The sequence below is a fragment of the Oreochromis niloticus genome, linkage group LG22, assembly GCF_001858045.2.
Source record: "Oreochromis niloticus isolate F11D_XX linkage group LG22, O_niloticus_UMD_NMBU, whole genome shotgun sequence".
In the NCBI taxonomy this organism is placed as follows: Eukaryota; Metazoa; Chordata; class Actinopteri; order Cichliformes; family Cichlidae; genus Oreochromis; species Oreochromis niloticus.
The window spans coordinates 18546428-18564340 of record NC_031985.2 but is presented as its reverse complement, the minus strand read 5'-3'; the positions used below and the strand labels follow the sequence as shown (position 1 = coordinate 18564340).

Below are 17913 nucleotides of genomic sequence, written 5' to 3'. Positions count from 1 at the left end.
CTGTAGGGAATCCAGGGCAGACAGATCCACTAAGAAACAAACAAAGGAGCATGTCGTCTGCATCTACGAGCCTGATAGGCAGCCAACTGTGACATTAATTCCTGTTGGTACTGCCTCACAAGCAAAGTTCACCTTTTAAGATTGAAAGCACTCTCTAACTCACACACACATACACACACACACACACACACACAAGTGACAGCATGGCCATGTACTTCCATACCCAAGAATACTGATGAGATAGAAGTAAATATACTTATATTGTATTAACTGTTCAGATGCATTGGCGCTTTTATTTTTTTATTATTATTTTTTTTATCTGTGGGCTTAAGTGTAGCATCATACGAGAAAAAATTGAAATCGGGCCATTTCTGCACCTTCAGATAAGGTGATAAAATACAGAACATGACTAAGTGCAAATGCATCTCCTATCTACCATCTCAAGATAAGAACACTTTGTCTTTTACTGCTAATCTTCTCTATTACTGGGTTTACAATACAGACCAGTAGTAAACAAAGAACACAAAACACTCAATAACTAATTAAGATTCACATCAAATCACTGCATGTATTCCCTTATTTTGGGGACACAGCAGAGCGAGCAGGGAGAGGAAAAAAAGAGCTACAGCACTAGACCTGGGCACGCAACAAATCCCTGCTGGTCTGCTGCATGTGGCTAAGCGTGTGCAGGCGCAGCATGGCGTGCAGAAAAGCATTCAGATAAAAATGTCCGTTACATTTTGCCATCAAGTAAGCTTAGCCATGGAGACAGCAGAGGTAGAAAAGGGGGTGTTTGGACTTTGGTAACATTATTTGAAAATGAGGATGTGTTAGTCTCCCTGGGAAAGTGTTGTACAGTCACGTTAAGTGATTTTCCACTGGACTTGTTCTTCCAGTTCAGAGGACTCCACTGATATTTCAAATTGTCATTTCAATTTTCTTATGTCCATGTAATTGTATCGGAACTGAGACCTAGTTTCAGTGTGCTTACAGCCCTCCAAAGTATTGACTTTCATTTAAAGAAGAACTAGGTGAAGTAAAAAACAAGCCTAGAAGTCCACCATAGATGATATTTATAATTGCTGTAATGTCACCTAACTATCAGTATGATGTGTCTTTGCTGAAAGAATTTGTAGTTTAGAAAGAAAGAAATACTCCATAATATTTCCTCTAAATCTTGAAGATTTGTGGTGTCTGGTGCTGAAGAGATTCACAAAAGCCACACACATTTAGTTTATACAACCTGTCAAATGTATTTATAGTTATATCCCAGGGATACTGGACATACATGGTTTGGGGGACATAAGACAACACAGGGTTTCACAAATGTTGCATTGTTTTTCATGATTTTTCGGTTTTCCATTGTAAACTTTTGTGTGTATTATCAATTTAAAAGCTGCTTTAACTCCTCAGTGTTTTATGTAACTGTCATAAATGTGGCTCAGGCAAACAGACTTAACCATAAATAAGGTTAAGTCTAGGTTTTATGCAAATTTGTGGATGAATCTTGGCTCACTCTTTACAACATTGCTTCAGTCCATTGAGGTTTGTAGGCATTTACTTATGCACAGCTCTTTTGAGGTCCCACCACAGCATTTCAATCAGGTTGAGATCTGGACTCTGACTGGGCCATTGCAGCACCTTGATTTTCTTCTTTTTCAGGCATGCTGTTGTACATTTGCTGTCGTGCATGGGTCTAGAAATAATTATCCCCCCTCTACCATTATGCTTGACAGTTGCTACGAGGAGTTTGTGCTGATGCGCTTTCCATCAAAACATGATGCTATGCATTATGCGTATTCAAAGGACATTTTTCAAGAAGTCTTGTCATTTATTCAGATGCATTTTTATCTGTAATTTTTAGAGAGAAGAAGCTTATGCCTGGCAGCCCTCCCAAACAAGCTGCACTTCAGTCTTTTTCTAACTTTACTTTTACTGTACTGTAATAATGAAGTACAATTGCAGAGCCTGAGATGTACCTCTTTGGGGGGGGTTGCAGTTTTTCTGAGCTTGGGGTGAATTTGCTGAAACATCCACTCCTGGGAAGATTATGGTATTGTGTTAAGATACCTGTTCGCTGCAGACCAGCAGACTGATGAAACTTGCGCTCCTACAGAGATGCTCGCACTTCCTGATGATCAGTTAATCACATCTATGTGATTATGGCTGCTAATTATACTGCTTATGGGAGCTCTAAGGATGTATGTATTTTTACACAGGACTTCATAGATCCCATAGTGAAAACATCCTGTTTCAGCTAATTCATAATCAGTAATATCTCACAAAAGGCTTCAGAATTGAAACTTAGCAGACAGCTGGCCCATGCTAAAATGTTTCGCACAACCATAATAGCATCATCATGTGGCTGGTTACAATGCCAAGTGAAAACATTTAAATTCTGTGAGGCTTTTATGCTCTCTCCCATGCTTTTAGACACAAACACACACATTTCAATTGCTCTGCAGGTGATGATGGCCACATTCATTGTCCCAGTCAGCATTGACAGTCCGCCAGCAGGCGCAAAAGCAAGACCTCCCCTAAGTGTGATGCAACCATCATGAATACACTTGTGTTTTCCCTCTTTGCAAACTTTATTTATACATCACCTTTCACGCAGGTTAGTCCAGTTCCAAGTGCTTTTCAGATGGCAAACAAAATGATAAACAGACAGAATTAATGTAAAAATTTAAAAAAATAAAAACAAATCTAAAATAAATGTAAAAACATCATATGAAAAATCAAGAACACAGTAATATAAAACAAAATTAAAATGTAAAAAAGTATAATGAAACATTGTAAGCATACTCCATAAAAACCCAGGCTGAAAAGGTATCAGCAAGTCAAACAGTTTCTATTTATTGCTGTTTAATTACTTTGTAAGCGGTGCCAACCTGGCTTCACAAAGGATGATCTAACTAGGATCAGATTTTTCACCAGCCTGACACTGACAGCAACAAATATTATATGACACTAAATTGTATATAACAAAGAAGTCGGTGTCCATTAGCTGACTTTGTCAGCAAGATTTTCATTTACTTTGGGGCTTAAAGGTAAATGGATTAGCTTGCCGATAAGCAGTAATTGCTAAAAGGCACAGAATGAAGTGTTATTCTGGTTTACTGTAACTTGTTTGATGCACCTTGAAGTGGATTACATGATTCAAGACAACCAATTAGGCTATAAAAGTTGTGAGACTGGTTGTCATTAAACACTGCTTCACCAGCTATACTGTTTCTACATTTCTCTTGGCTGTCTGGGCTTTGCTGATTACCTGAGATTTGCTCCAGGTGAATAGTTTTTGACTCTAAGAATGCATTCACTGGTCAAAGTGTCAGGCCCAGCCAAGCTACAGTAGCTGCTGAAAAAAGAGGATTAAGGCACCAACTTCGTGGTCATTTTATAAAGTTTTTACCGACATTTTGACTATACAATTTTTTTTGAGGTAACAAAAGGTCAGAGTCAAAGTCTGCCTTTTATAGGAACAATCATAAGGGAAGGATTTGTAACTTGACTTATCCAACTTGTTCAAGCAGAAGCATACAAAATTGGCAAGTCCGTCATTTAGGCATGTATAGGTTGGCTAACCGCATGTACACCCTTAGAAAAGCGCTTGCAGGTGTGTGTGCGTGTGTGTGTGTGTGTGTAGGTGTGTGTGTGTGTATGTGCGTGTGCGAGCGCGCACACATACCCTGGTAAAATTGAACTGTCATGGCCAGAATGGGCACTTTGATCATTTTATGTTCACAGAAGAGGAGAGCCGAAGAATGTAGACAAGGTGAGTTGGAAAGAAAAGGAAAGGAGATAAGAGAGGAGAGGAAATAGGAAATGAAGGGCAGAGACAGAAAAACGAAAGAAAAAAGCAAAGACGAGACGAGATGAGACAAAATGACAAGAATTGTCAGGAAAAGAAAGAAATCAAAAGAGGGAAAAATGCAATCATTCAATGATAAATGACCAAAAAGGAAAGGAAAGGAAACAAGAGGTAGAAGAGCAATGAACTTTAAGGAAAGCAAAAGAGAAGGACTAAGGGAAATGAAGAAAGGAAGATCAGAGCAAACCCAAAAAAGCAAAAGGAGCCCAATAAAATGAACAGAAACAAATCAAATAGGCATTCAAATAAGAGAAAATGGGGGAAAAAAGAAGAAGAGGAAAGAAAAGAAAAGAAAAAACACCAGAAGACAAAAAAGAGCCAACTGAAGATGTGGGAGGAAAGAATTAAATGGGGCCGAGCACGAGGAGGGTCGACAGAAAAAGGGGATACTGATAGAGAGAACTGATAAGGGATGAAAGCCTTCTTTCACTGGGTGATGAGGATGTACTCACATCACACGCTAGTTACCCAGGATTCATAGCGTGAGATGAGTTCCCAGCATCCCTTTCATCTCTTCAACACCCAGTAGTGGTCTATCAGAAAGGAGCCTGGGGAAACAGCCACAGACAGTTACATGCGGACACACCAGAAACACCAACGTGTGCACACTCACACACTAACAGAAGATGGAATAAAGACACACTTGAGCACATGTCCTTTACTCCTTCATTCTACGCGCACACAAGGAAACACTTTAGTCACACACACTTAAACATTTTCCCCAGATTCCTCCTGCTAAATGAAACTGTGGACTATGATCATACTGACACATACATAAAGTACATGCAAGCAGGCACTACAAAGTGGTCGGCTGTCTCACCGTATCCGTGGTGATCACAGAAGCCACTCATTGGCATGGTGTTTGATCTCTCGGTTGGCATGGAAGTCTGAAAAGTCTGTCAGAGTTAGACAAGAGTGGGACTGAAAAGCTCATTTTTAAAAGTTCCAGAACTTGCAATTGCCCAAATGACCACTTGAGGCTGGTTCCAAAAAGTCAGTCAGTCAGACTCTCCTATGAGAATGTCCAACATCTATATTCACTAATACATGCCGATGATATTGTATTGCTTGGTCTTTACTCCATCATTATATGATTGCTAGGCAACATGTCATAATATATCATGCATAATGAAAGTCTGGAAATAAATAACATTTTACTATCATGAAATTAAAATGATACAGTGTTTTTATATTGTGTTGTAGCTGCATAAATGTTATTTTAGCCTGTTTATAGGGGGTTGCCAAGCATTTGAGATTAGGTGAGGGCATTTTAGGGAACTGTTAGAACAACCTGATAACAATGTATCAGAGCTAGACTTGTAGTCAAGACCGCCTAAACCAAGACCAAGACAATACCAAGACCAGAGGGTATCGAGACCAAGACAAGAACAAGACCAAGACCAGGAAAGACCGAGTCAAGACCAAGACAAAGTCGAGACGAGACCGAGACCAGGACAAAAAAGTCTTTAAACTGCAGCCAGATGCTGCTTCGTTTATGGGTGTCAGGCATATTTATGTGTTTTTGCGATGCACTCGCACAGCCCTCCTCACTGCTGTCTACTGTCTCACTCACTTACTGAGAGGACAGACGCACGCTCCACTTGACTGTCGCGTCTCTCACCCTCTCTGTTTTTCACATAATGATATTATCCTATATCCTCGCATGTGATTGGCCACAATATGGAGGGACTGGAGTATAGCTGAGCCACTGTGTGAGAGCTGAGCAGCGACAGGAAATTAAGTGAGGAGCCGGCTCTCGCTCAATGGGAGTTGACTCTTCTGATTCACTACAAAGCACTCTCTAAGCACGGCTCTTAGAGCTGATGCTTTTGCGCATGACACATTATCGAATGTTACGTTGTGTGTCATGGATACTGTTGACTCCAAATCTCCCAACCACTATGTCAATCTGAGACAGCAAGACCGAGACAGCGAGACCAAGACAAGAGACCAAGACCAAGCATCTATTTCTAATAATACTGCCTAAGGGAAGCACAGAGTTCCACAGTGCTGGGATCCTAACTTTTGTTCGTGAAAAAGATTCCACATTTAAATTGGAATCTCTCAGAAAGATATGATTAAACTCTCCGCACTGTCCTAAAATATTGTGGCTATCAGTAACAAACGTTGCACTGAGGTCAAACAGGATAGATGCAAAGATGAGCCCACTGCCACAGCACATATGAAGGTCATTTATAATCTTCACTGTTTCCGTGGTGAATTCCGAATCCTGACTTTTCAAATAGAGCATTCGTCGCCAAATGACCAATTAGATTTTTACAACTATTTCAAGGACTTTTGAAAAAGGAAGAAACAGTGTCTTCCAGTCTTTGTTCTAAGCAAAGCTGCTAAAGACTAGAAAGCAAATAGGAGCACTTCCCAAACTGTGGGGATATTACTGTAAGAATTAAAGTTTCTCCACTTGTTTCTCATTCTTTCATGTCTTGTTTATTCTCTGTCTTAACCACCATCCCTTCATCTTTCTTTGTAGCTAACTATATTGCACATATCATTTATATAACATTTGTCATGGGATACACTGTCACATTTGCACGGAAAGCAGAAACCAATTTCCTGTTGTGTTAATTTTCTCTGTCTGAGAGGGTACAGATTTCCCCTGTGTTCATGTCCCAAGTGTGTGTGTGTGTGTGTGAGAGTGTGTTTTTACAGACTGTAACGACACTCATGGCTGCCCCAGCGAGAGAACATCAGATGTCGCTCCATCTCTTCTCTTCTATCTCTCTCTCCGTGCATCTGTCCCTTCCGCTCGCCATCGTGCCTCCTCTCCATCATCCACCCTTGGTGGTATTGCCATGGCGACCAGTGCCATCGCCTCTAAAGTGCCACACTTGTTGAGATTAACAGTAGACGGAGAAGTAGGGTGAGGTGAGACGAAGACAAACAAGGTGATGAGAATAAGAGTAAAAATACGAAAGAAGAAGCTAGAGGATGAAAGAGGTGGAAATGAAGGTGGAAAAGAGGACAAGAAAAATAATCAAACAGTATGCAGGCCAGCGTTCTGTGGTGTCACATCTGAGTGATTGCTTAGTTGAGCTGAGCCTCTGAATCACTTAGAGCAGCATCACTGAAAAACAAAAAAAGAGACAGAGAGCTCAACAGAAAGAAAAAGAAGGAATCTGTGAGTTTATATCCACCTGTTTGTTGTCAGTGCACTTTTGCCGGGCCATACACATGTATATTTTAAAACAGCTGCTTTTTGATGTAAAAGTGAACAGAAAGGATGACGTGTGTGATGGAAAGCTTTTCAGTGGAACCTGCCTGTGTTTCTTTTTCTTTTATTTCTGACAGGTGCACCGTTGATGCCTCACTGCCATATACTGTTTCATGCCCTCGCTCTACATTAAAGGAGACCTTTTATGCTTATTATAGAGATAAGCCAAGGTGCTCATCGCATCAGCTCCATTAAGAACTAGAAAGAACTCGCACATCTTAAAGGAAACATATTATGCTCACTTTCAAAACCATACTTGTATTCTTGGACTCCACAAGGTTAGCTTTGCATGAGTCACATTTCAAAATAATCCCTAACTTCTTTATACCCCTCTCTTCATCCACTGCACAAAGCAAAAAAAATGTTGTTTCTCTTCCGCTGAAAGCATGCTCTCTTTTCTGATTGGTTGACTCTCACAAACAGAGGGTTTGATGAGAAGGTGAGTGTGGCTGCTGTGCTTGATTTTTAATTTTCAGTTAAAAAATACTCAAATATATGCCCCTACAGCCAATGTTAAAGTTACAAAACTGCAGCTTGTGTTTACACACTCTTCCTGTATATTAAATTGTAATTGTTGCTAACACTTTTTGCTTTCAAATAATATATAGGCTATCAAGTTTGACTTATACTGAACCGTGGAGATTTAAAACAGCAGGTCTAGTTCAAAAACAAAATTATTTGAGAGCGGCTTAAATAAGCAAATATGCCCTACTATAGACCATAATTTCATCTCTTTGTGAAGGTGTCTTGTAGTTTTTTGTAACCAAATAATCAAAGGCAACTGGACTGGACTCACAATTCAAATGCTCTCTGCAGAAGAGGGCAGAGCAGGCTGTGCCTGCTGCAGAGGCTCAGGTCTTTTGGACTGAAGGGCCCACTCCTGAAGACCTTCTATGACTCTGTGGTAGCCTCAACCATCTTGTACGGTGTGGTCTGCTGGGGCAGCAGCATCTCTCCTGGGGATAAGAAGAGACTGAACAGGCTGATCCGGAGGGCCAGTGCTGTTCTAGGATGCCCTGTGGACCCAGTGGAGGTGTTGAGTGACAGGAGAATGGTGGCTAAGCTGTCATCCCTGTTGGACAACATTTCCCACCCCATGCAGGAGACTCTGACAGCACTGAGCAGCTCCTTCAATGGCAGGCTGCGGCACCCACGGCGTGGGACGGAGAGATTTCGGAGGTCTTTCCTTCCAACTGCTGTCAGACTCCACAACAAAGACTTTGCAGATGACCACACGCGCGCGAACAGACACACACACGCACAACTAATACACCATGGTAGCCTTCGCCTAGTCTCCGTGATGTGCAATATTACCAAGTGCAATTCTGATGCAACATAGTATTTTATTCTATTGTGTATAATATGTTATTCTGTTTTATCTTATTCTATTCTATTCTATCTATCTGCTTTTAACTTTGTACTGTCCACTTTCTGCTGTGACCAAACAAATTTCCCACGTGTGGGACTAATAAGGGTTTATCTTATCTCTCTTATCTTACTTGGTCTACATTCTTGTGTGTGCGGGGTTAAATTTCAAACCAATATAGAAAGTCAGTTGACCTGGTACAGTTGGACATTCTGACATTTTTTAATGTTAGTCAAGAAAGTTGGCAGCAGACAACGTGGTGATGTTGATTTGGATATAATGATTAATTCATTACTCAACTTTTGCCAAGATATTACACTAGATTGAATAAATATTAGCTTCTAAGTATAATTCTTTTATTACTGTCTGACATTTCAACTTTTCAGAAGACTGGTGTACAGAGATGCTACGATATACAGTCATGTAAAAAGTACATCCTTATTGCAGAATTACATTTGGGGAAAGCCACACAGCATATGCGCACAAACACCTCACACCAACTGCCAACCACAGTGGTGGAGGTAAGAGGTGATGGTTTGGGCTTGTTTTGCAGCCACGGGACCTAGGCACCTTGCAATCATTGAATTGATCATTTACTCCTCTAGAGTCAAATGTAAGGCCATCTGTCTGACAGATAAAGCTTGGCCCAATTTAGGTAATGCAACAGGACAATGATCCCAAACACAGCAACAGATCTACTGCAGAATGGCTGAAAAAGAAAAGAATCAAGGTGCTGCACTGGCCTTAATTGCAAAGAAGAGTGAACTAAAATTGTGATGCAACAGTGATGCAACAACGCTTAATAATGATTACTTCAAGTTACTGCTGCTAAAGGTGATTCTACAAGCTACTGAGTCATGACATGTACAGTAAATGGCCCCATGAAAACAGTCTCAGGTTTTGACTGCATATACATGTTTAAGACAGAAACCAAAAGTACTGGATCAAGGCTTGTATATATTAATCTCATGTCAAGTGGATTGATTAGTTTAAAATATATTTATAAAACTTAACAGCCATATCGCTCATATTCTCTGCACTTCCAGAGAATATAAAACACTCTTCTTAACCTGGGACAACTTGTTGACAAAATAAAAGAAGAGTGTTAGAAAGACAGTTGACTGAGGCTTTGAAGAGCTCCTGCTGTTGCGCCTGAAGGTGACTTTGCTCCGTGTGTGTGTGTGTGTGTGTGTGTGTGTGTGTGTGTGTGTGTGTAGTTTATCCGCTTGGATCACTACTGGGATAGAAAGCTGACAAGTCAAATGAGGCTATGTCCATCTTCACTGGTCCTCTCTCTCTCTCTCGCCCTCTCTCTCTCTCTCTCGCTTGTTCTCTCAGCTGTGTGACAGTTAATTGACATATTATCAGCCAATGACCTTGTGTCGCATGCGAATCCCCACCAATTAAAAACTAGGCCATTTCCTTGTCAACTCTGCGTAATGGAAATTCATACGGTATCCAATCTAATTGAGCAAGCACACACACACCCGTGTGCACATACACACACACACACACACACGCAAACATGCAAACACAGACCAGCACTCCCGCACACAAAAGGCAATTGTGTGAAAGTAGATGTTCACCATATATTAAGCCGAGCACGGCAAGCGTGTATACATCATTTCATTGCCTCGAAGAGCCAAAGAAATCATATAGAGGTCAGTGCATGTGTGTGTGTGTGTCTGTGTATGTGTGATTAACCTTGGAGGACAGTAGAAGGGCATCCAACTAACTTCTCAAGTCACTCAATCACAAAGAGGTGGCTGCAGACCGACAAAAAGAATGAGAAGAATGGAGCGGGAGAGACTGGGAGTGACAGAGATAAAGGGTGATACAGAGAGACAGATTGAAAGAGGTTAAAGATTCAGATAGACGGCGAGGGAGCGGGGCGAAGAGGCAGAGATGGCAGAAATTAAAGAGAAAAAGTGTGGGGGACTGTGGGGGAGTGGCAGGGTTAGAGAACAAGAGAGAAATTTTCAAAGAGCATCTGTGTGTTGCTTGGTTACTGGGAAACAATACAGTAGCGAAAGAGAGACGCAATGAAAAAAGGGAGGAATAATAAAAGACTGGAGACTGGTCCAGAACGAGAAGGATGGGATAAAAAGAAATGACTGAAATCAGGAGAAAATCAAACATAAAAGAAGGTAGTATTTAAAGAGCGGAATTATCTGTTTTTGTTGTAGTGGGGGTTTTTTCTAAAGTATCCATTTCTATCACTTTTTGAGGTCAAGTTGCAGTGGCGAGGTAGCTCTGATATCTCTGTCCACAGCAAGGTTTTCTTGCTCTTCCTGGGGGATCGGGAAGCAATCAAAGGCCAGATGAGATACATAATCTCTCCCGCGTGTTCCGGGTCAAGCTTGAGGTCTCCCACCAGTTGCATGGGTCCAAAAAGACACCTCAAATGCACAGTGCCCAGGAGACATCCCGATCAGATGACTGAGCCACCTCAACTGACAGTCTTATTTTTTCAGTCACTGCCCAAAGTACACAGGCATAGCTGAGGGCTGGAACGGAGATCGAGTGGTAAATTGAAAGCTTTGCCTTCCAGCTCAGCTCCTGCTTCGCCGTCACGGTTTGGTACAACGTCCGCATCACTGCTTACACGGTGCCAATCTGCCTGTCCATCTCGGGCTTCGTTTTACCGTCACCTATGAACAAGACCCCAAGATACTTAAACTTGTTTACCTGGGGCAGCAGCTCACTCTTAAACTGCAGGGAGCAATCTACCATTTCAGACGCACTATGAGAGGTTCCTCAAGCTTAAAGGTGCTGACTTTCATCCCAGATGCCTTAAGACCTGACCGCAAAACACCCCCGGGTATTCTCAAAGTTGAGGTCTGCAAAGAGCAAAAAAGACAATCCACAAGTCTTCTATTTGTTCATGAAGATGAGCTTACAAATCAAATTTTTGACAAGGGAGACTGGCACCAGCTAAAAATGACTTTTGTGCAAAGAATAAAGGTATTCACTCCATTTTTATAGGGACTGGATGGTGTGAATATAAATAGACCATTTCTATGAATGAGTACAAGGAGTGCTTTATTGTTCTGGGCATTTGAACAGGTCACTGTGCAGCTAAGTGGATCAGCGCTCTCCCAAAAGAAGTTGCGGGTTTAATTTACTTTTTCTTTTTTCCTTTTTTAAACTGCTACAACCTGTGATTTTAAGGCACCAATTGAAATCAAAGCCAATTTAAATCTGGGTTTTTACCAAAAAGTGCTGCTGAGGGTGTTAATGTATCACCATCCACCAGCAATACCACATACAGAGTGGCACACTTAGAAGAACTGAGCTGATTCATACTTTACAGACGCAGCTGCTGGTGTGCAGAGAGAGGTGGAGCAGTGAACGATTAAGCCTACTGTAATTGGTAAACATCTGAGGATGGATAACAGCTGAATAAGTGAGGACAAATAGTGTTAAGTCATAGGATTTCCCTGTGTTTATGTTTTTCTTTTTTCATAGATGCTTGTCTAAGCAAAAAAATAATATATATTTTTTGTGTTTATGGCCATGGAGGTAAATTTAGGCCTGGCAGAAACCCTGAAAGTATCATACACAGGAGGCACACAACTTCAATTTCATGTTGGATGTTGGGGGTCATAGAGGGTCAAATGTATATAGCAGTGATGTCAACTCATTTTACATCGCAGGTCACATACAGCCCATCTTGATCTTATATGTACAGGCCAGTAAAACTGAAGTTTAACTACATTTTTACTATATGAGATATCTTAATATAAGCCAACGAAGCACAATTTCAACAGTATGTCTCAGTTTTTCTACACGATAAAGAAATACAGCTGTAGTAAATGAATGAAATCTGTCAACATGAGTCCTTAGGCTTAAATTGTAAGAAGAAAATATGTAAAATTACAGAAATCTATCATTTAATTACTTTGGTGCATTGTGAATGACCATGAGGGAGATCTTTATCAGCAGGAAAAGCTGTAAATCTCAAGAAAATATAGTTAAAAGTCCAAAATTTATATCCTCCTTCACATTTTCCAAAGCCATCCAGTGAGTCAGATTGGAGTTTTCACCAGGACGATTCTGGGCCCTGGGGCCTTATGTTTGACACATCTGGTTTATAGGATGTGAGCACCAAACACAAGCTGTCAAACCCCTCACATGGCCAGACACAATCTGAAGTATACTCAAAGTTTTCCACTTCCCAGAGTTTATGTTAAAGCATGTATGATTTGCTACAGTGCTGCCCACCAGCAGTAGCGAGGGGGAGGGGTGGGTCACTATTTCAAGAAGACTGTCACCACTGGCAGAGAGAATGTGATTGAGAACAGAAGCATCGCTAATGATTTTCAGTCACTGCAGCAGTGCAGATCACTGGTTCATGTGTATTTATGCAGCGCTGCTGAGCCACAAAAGATGCATGAAGAAATAAAAGATTTTAATGGGGGGAACGCGGTTGGAAAACTGTCTTTGTGTCTGATCTATGAGCACTCGCACAATATTTCCCATATTCTGCCAACCTGTAGCCATTGTGCAGAATCTTCAGCTGAAGACAAATTAGCATTTAAATGAGGCAAGTTATTTTCCTTTTACGCCCGCTCTAAATTACTAACGCAATAGCTTTGATTGAGACGAGAGGAGGGAGACTGGTGGCTTTTTTAGTGTTATTGACCCAGAAAAGGTTGAGTGAGCATGCTCGCTCATTTTCAGCAACACCACTGCATCAAAAAAAACTCACATGGCCACACTCGCTCACAGCTGAGAGCTGCAGCTCAACGGCCTACGACCACAGCCACCAGTGTTTGGCACTGAACAGCTTGACTGATGCTCGCTGTCTTGCCTAAAGGAGCACTCCAATGATTTTCAACCTTATCTCTTACAATGTACATGTCACAGGGAGATACGTTAATGCACCTGCGCACTCGGCAGGACCCGCTGTGTCTTGTAGGAAGTGCTCTGTTCACCTCCCCAAATCGTGCACAGGATGATGCAGTTCTGGGCTAATAAGCAGCAAGAATACATCATTCTTCTCAAAGTTCAACTTTCAACAATGTGGACGCGTTGAGAAGAGTGTATTTTTCAAGAAATACTCTATAATTAACTTCTCCTTCAAAGCTGTTTATTGGGGAATTCTTTGAGGCCATTATTTGAGGTTTCAACACGAACAGAGGTTGTTATTATGTGTCAATAATGCAGGCTGTATGAGAAGATTCTACAGCTATGACACGGTGCATACTTGAGAGTCCTGCCATATCTGAATGAAGCCATAGCAAACAAATATACACCGTAAGTCATGGACACTTATGTCGGAATGGCATAAAGTCATCACAATAAGAGAGAAGAGACCAGAAATCCAATACATTCAATTTCTTAGATCACCGATTAAATAAAAATGCATCTGTTTCTGAGCTTTCCTTTTAGCGCTGCTATGAATCCCTTAGAACAGGACATGCATTCAAATGCAGCTACACTTACTAACATGCTTTGCACAATACAACAAGGCTATCTCTGTCATCATGTTAGACAGCAGTGATATTATCAATGCATACCTTCTTTTGCTTGTGCAGTGTTGCGCTGCATATAAAGTCTTTGTTGCGCCGTGACACATACAGGTATGCTTAAAGCAGAGCGATGCTGATTCCCACTTGTCTCTGAAGCACCTAGATTGCTGTTCTCAGAGTCGGTACACACCTGCCTCTTCATGTATTTGGAGACAACGCGAAGTTCCTCTTTTGTGTTGAAATGACCAAATGTTATGCAAATGCTTGGTTCAAGAAAGGAAAGTAAATTTGCTCTCTTTCTGGAGTTTTGCATTTGTTAAAAGTCAGTTTACTCGAATACCAGGGAGTGGGTCTGGGCAGGGGTGGGGGTGGGAGGGAAGCTCTCCTGACTGGAGAGCAAAAGGGATCTCGTTAATATCCCCCGTGCCCGGCAATTGAAAACGTGTGGACAGGGACACATTCTTTCTATCTGGGAGGTCACTTGGAAATAGACTGCTGAGTAACCTTCTCTCTGCCCCTGACTGGAAGGCTGTCTTTTTCTCTCTCTAGATTTCTACTGCTCTGAGCCCCGACTGCGAAACTCCATAAAGAATGATGGATGCTGATGGAGACACATGGAGTGGTGATTATGGATCATACCAGAGTATCGAGGAAGGACAGAGAGACAGCCATACGTACGGAAAGAAACCGAGAAAGAGGGGGGATTGTGGGCTCAGAATGGTTAATAACACAACTGAATCCTTCTATTTTTTATTTATTTATTTATTTTTGTATGTGATGCAGTTGCGCCACTGAGTGGTGGAATATGAAACTACTGCCACTGAGGTCGTTACAAACATGTATGAGAATGTTGAAAGTAAATCTGAAAATCGTACAAAAAGTAAGTCCGTACCTTAAAAATAATGTTACAGTGCAATTTTTAAATAAATTGTCCATTTGTCAGATACTCAGAATTTGGAGTTTTGATACTATTTAAATGGTCTGACTTTAAATGCTTTTGCCTGTTGCTATAATGGAATAATACTCAGCTTCAAACAATATAAAGTTCTGAACAAAGTGCACAATCGCTGTATTCAGGAAAACGAATTACACACAAGTGTTGAGGCAACGTGTGGCATTAACACAAGGCTTTATATTCATGAACGAAACTTAGAGGAAAAGTGATTTAAAAGCCTCGAAGCCTGCGGGTTTAAAACTTCCAGACAGAGTACTTCGCAGTTTGGAGGCCCTGAGAGCAAAAAGTCTGTGTGACCGTTAGTCTCAAAGTGAGGCGCAGGAACAGTAAGAAGAACCTGCCACTGCCTGCTCTCTGACTTACAGCGGACAAGAAATTTAGCAATTTAGATAATGTAACTCAGACTTCCTGAGGGAAGAGAACAAGTAGATCACCGGTAGGGGATAGGCTGAAGCCTTTTAATCACATCTGACAAGTAAATGGGTGTGGAATGCATCAGGGGAAAAGTTCTGCCCTCTCGGTCATATATTTTAAATGGCGCCTGACATACTGTTCCACCCAGAGGCTCAGAAACACACACTAAGTATTTCATTACTTTGGGAAACTTGTTGTAATACAGATCGCTTCTGTTCAAGCATGCTTTTTTACAGAGCACCAGTCAGAAAATAAAATGGTGAGTCTCCAAAATAAAACTAAATGATGAAACACCAAATATTACATTCCATCACAGGCCTGCACAGGTGTAAGCATTTAGATACTTTATTTTATATTTTCTCTAAGACTGCAATAATATTCCGTCAAGTAGAAGACTTGTATTAAAGAGACAAATTAAATAAAAGTGAAATATTATTTTGAGTCCCGTGCGATGAGGTGGCATCCTCTCTTTATGACGGGTGTATGCTCCAAACACGCTGTGAAGCAGATAGGCAGTTAAGAAAAGTAGATTAAAGTATTATCAGTTAGATTATTAATAACTTAGCAATTCACCAAGTGCACAGTAAAGGGTTGAACTAGTAACAATACCTGTTACTAATTCAACCCAAGTCTTGTGCAACGGAGTCTGTGATGTAACACATCATCTTTTATAACTTTTCCTCGTCTTCAAATGTAACCCATGTGGCAGGCCGCAAGCAAGAGGCGCAGTCATTGGTGTACAGAGAGTTCAGCTGAGGAGAGATGCACCGCAGATGAGGTGAGGGTCATACTGGATACAGGAAGTCTAATTATATCCAGCTGAAGATTTATGAAGTGATGTTCAGCTGGGAAATTTGCCCACAGAGCACTTCCAGAATTCATATATTCCACATACAATATCCTGATGAGGTTAGAGGGCCTCTCAGACAAATTGTAATCCTCTATTGACACAGCAGATACTTCAGGCTAACTGCAAAGGGCCAAGGACTGAGACTGTGGTGCATGCAATGAAGGAAATTTCCAAGAGGGCCAAGGACTTCATAAGACCCCGATTTTATGAAGTCTGAAGTTACATTCAGGAGAGCTTGATCATAAGGGAGCCTGACCCATTTATTATTACAGTATAGGGGTCATGAACTCATTCAGAGACAAACAGGGTAGATGTCACAGTGGCCTTTGTAGATTTAGTCAAAGAAAAGGCAAAAAACAAATGGCTACATCAGAGCACTAAGACTATTTCAGAGGTACACCGAAGGCATGAAGGAAAAAATAAAATCACTTATCGCTTTTGTATTTTGCCTGCCTGAGGTTATGTGAGATAAATTGGTGCTAGCTTTCGAATCGTTTCACCCTCAGGCAACCCTCCATGAGCCTGCACTGACAAGGGTACCATTCTCGCTCTGACTGTTTAACACACAACCTCTGTGAAATTCTCACATGTGGAAAATGTAATTAAAGCAAATGGTGCATGCATGAACTCTGTTTTAATGAACAGAAATCCAGGAAAAGATTTCCTAGACTTTTGGGCAGTTAATCAGTTAGTTCTGCATGATAATGAGAAGACAATCTCACGATAAACAGGCCCTAGCTCAGTTTTATATCTGTTTTAATTGGGCCAGTTGGGTCAGGGATGTTTGGGATCCTGGTGGGCAACAACTGTGAGGAAGAATGTATGGTGCGTGTCCCTACATTGTCTGCGGAGATGAGGCACAGCCGTGGCACGGATATTTGACTAAACCTAAATAAATTCTTTGTGTCCTAGCTCTGTTGTTTAAATCAGTCCCTTCATTGTCAGAAATATTACCACGCTCCGCATGCATAGATCTCAGTTTCACCAACACAAGCTATAAAATAAATTCTATTGCTTTTACACAAAGATGCAAAATTGCTCACAGTTGTTCTTTTGAGGTCTTGAAACCAAAATAAGCCTGCTCAGAGTGCAAAGGCGACACAGCTGAGTTGAAGTTCAATATCCAAATGGATGAAAACAATCCGAGTTGCACAGGAGGAAGAGTGCTGGTAAGATGCAGCGGATGAGGAGAGAGGAGGAGGACAAGAAGATCAAGACAAAGAAAAGTAATTTCATATGCAATTCAAGCAACTTTGATAAACCCAATCTTTTTTGTAGAACGGTAACAAGGGAAGCAGGAGAATGAGTACAGCCCAGTCACTGCAGACTCTCTATGGAAAAGGAAACTCATATCTTCTTTAACAGCAAGAGGCTCACACAAAACAATGCCAGCGACTGAGAGATGCTGAAGATTATGTCATTTTGAAGCCATTTCCCCACTGAACACGTCCTCTAACAGGGTGGACATGAAGCATCAGGTCAAAGACTGCACAAAAAAAGTAATACAGGTGCAGAACTAATCTGTGTTTTTTTAAAGTCTTATTTGGAGTGAAAATTTGTTTTCGGAGGACAAATATGTCATGCCGCGTTTTTTCTCCGTGACAGTCAAATAAGCCGTGATCGTATAGTGGTTAGTACTCTGCGTTGTGGCCGCAGCAACCCCGGTTCGAATCCGGGTCACGGCAAATTTTCTCTCACTTCCCAAGAAAACATAAAGAGTGCGCACTGCTGAAAGCAGGGGGTGTTTGTAT

The 17913-nt window shown here is 41.2% G+C and overlaps 1 non-coding gene across 1 annotated transcript; it reads left to right on the top strand.

The window, feature by feature from the left end:
- The first annotated feature begins 17775 nt into the window (after nucleotides 1-17775).
- On the top strand, nucleotides 17776-17847 carry trnah-gug (transfer RNA histidin (anticodon GUG)). The gene has a single exon. It is a non-coding gene; the product is annotated as a tRNA-His (tRNA).
- The last annotated feature ends 66 nt before the right edge of the window (nucleotides 17848-17913 follow it).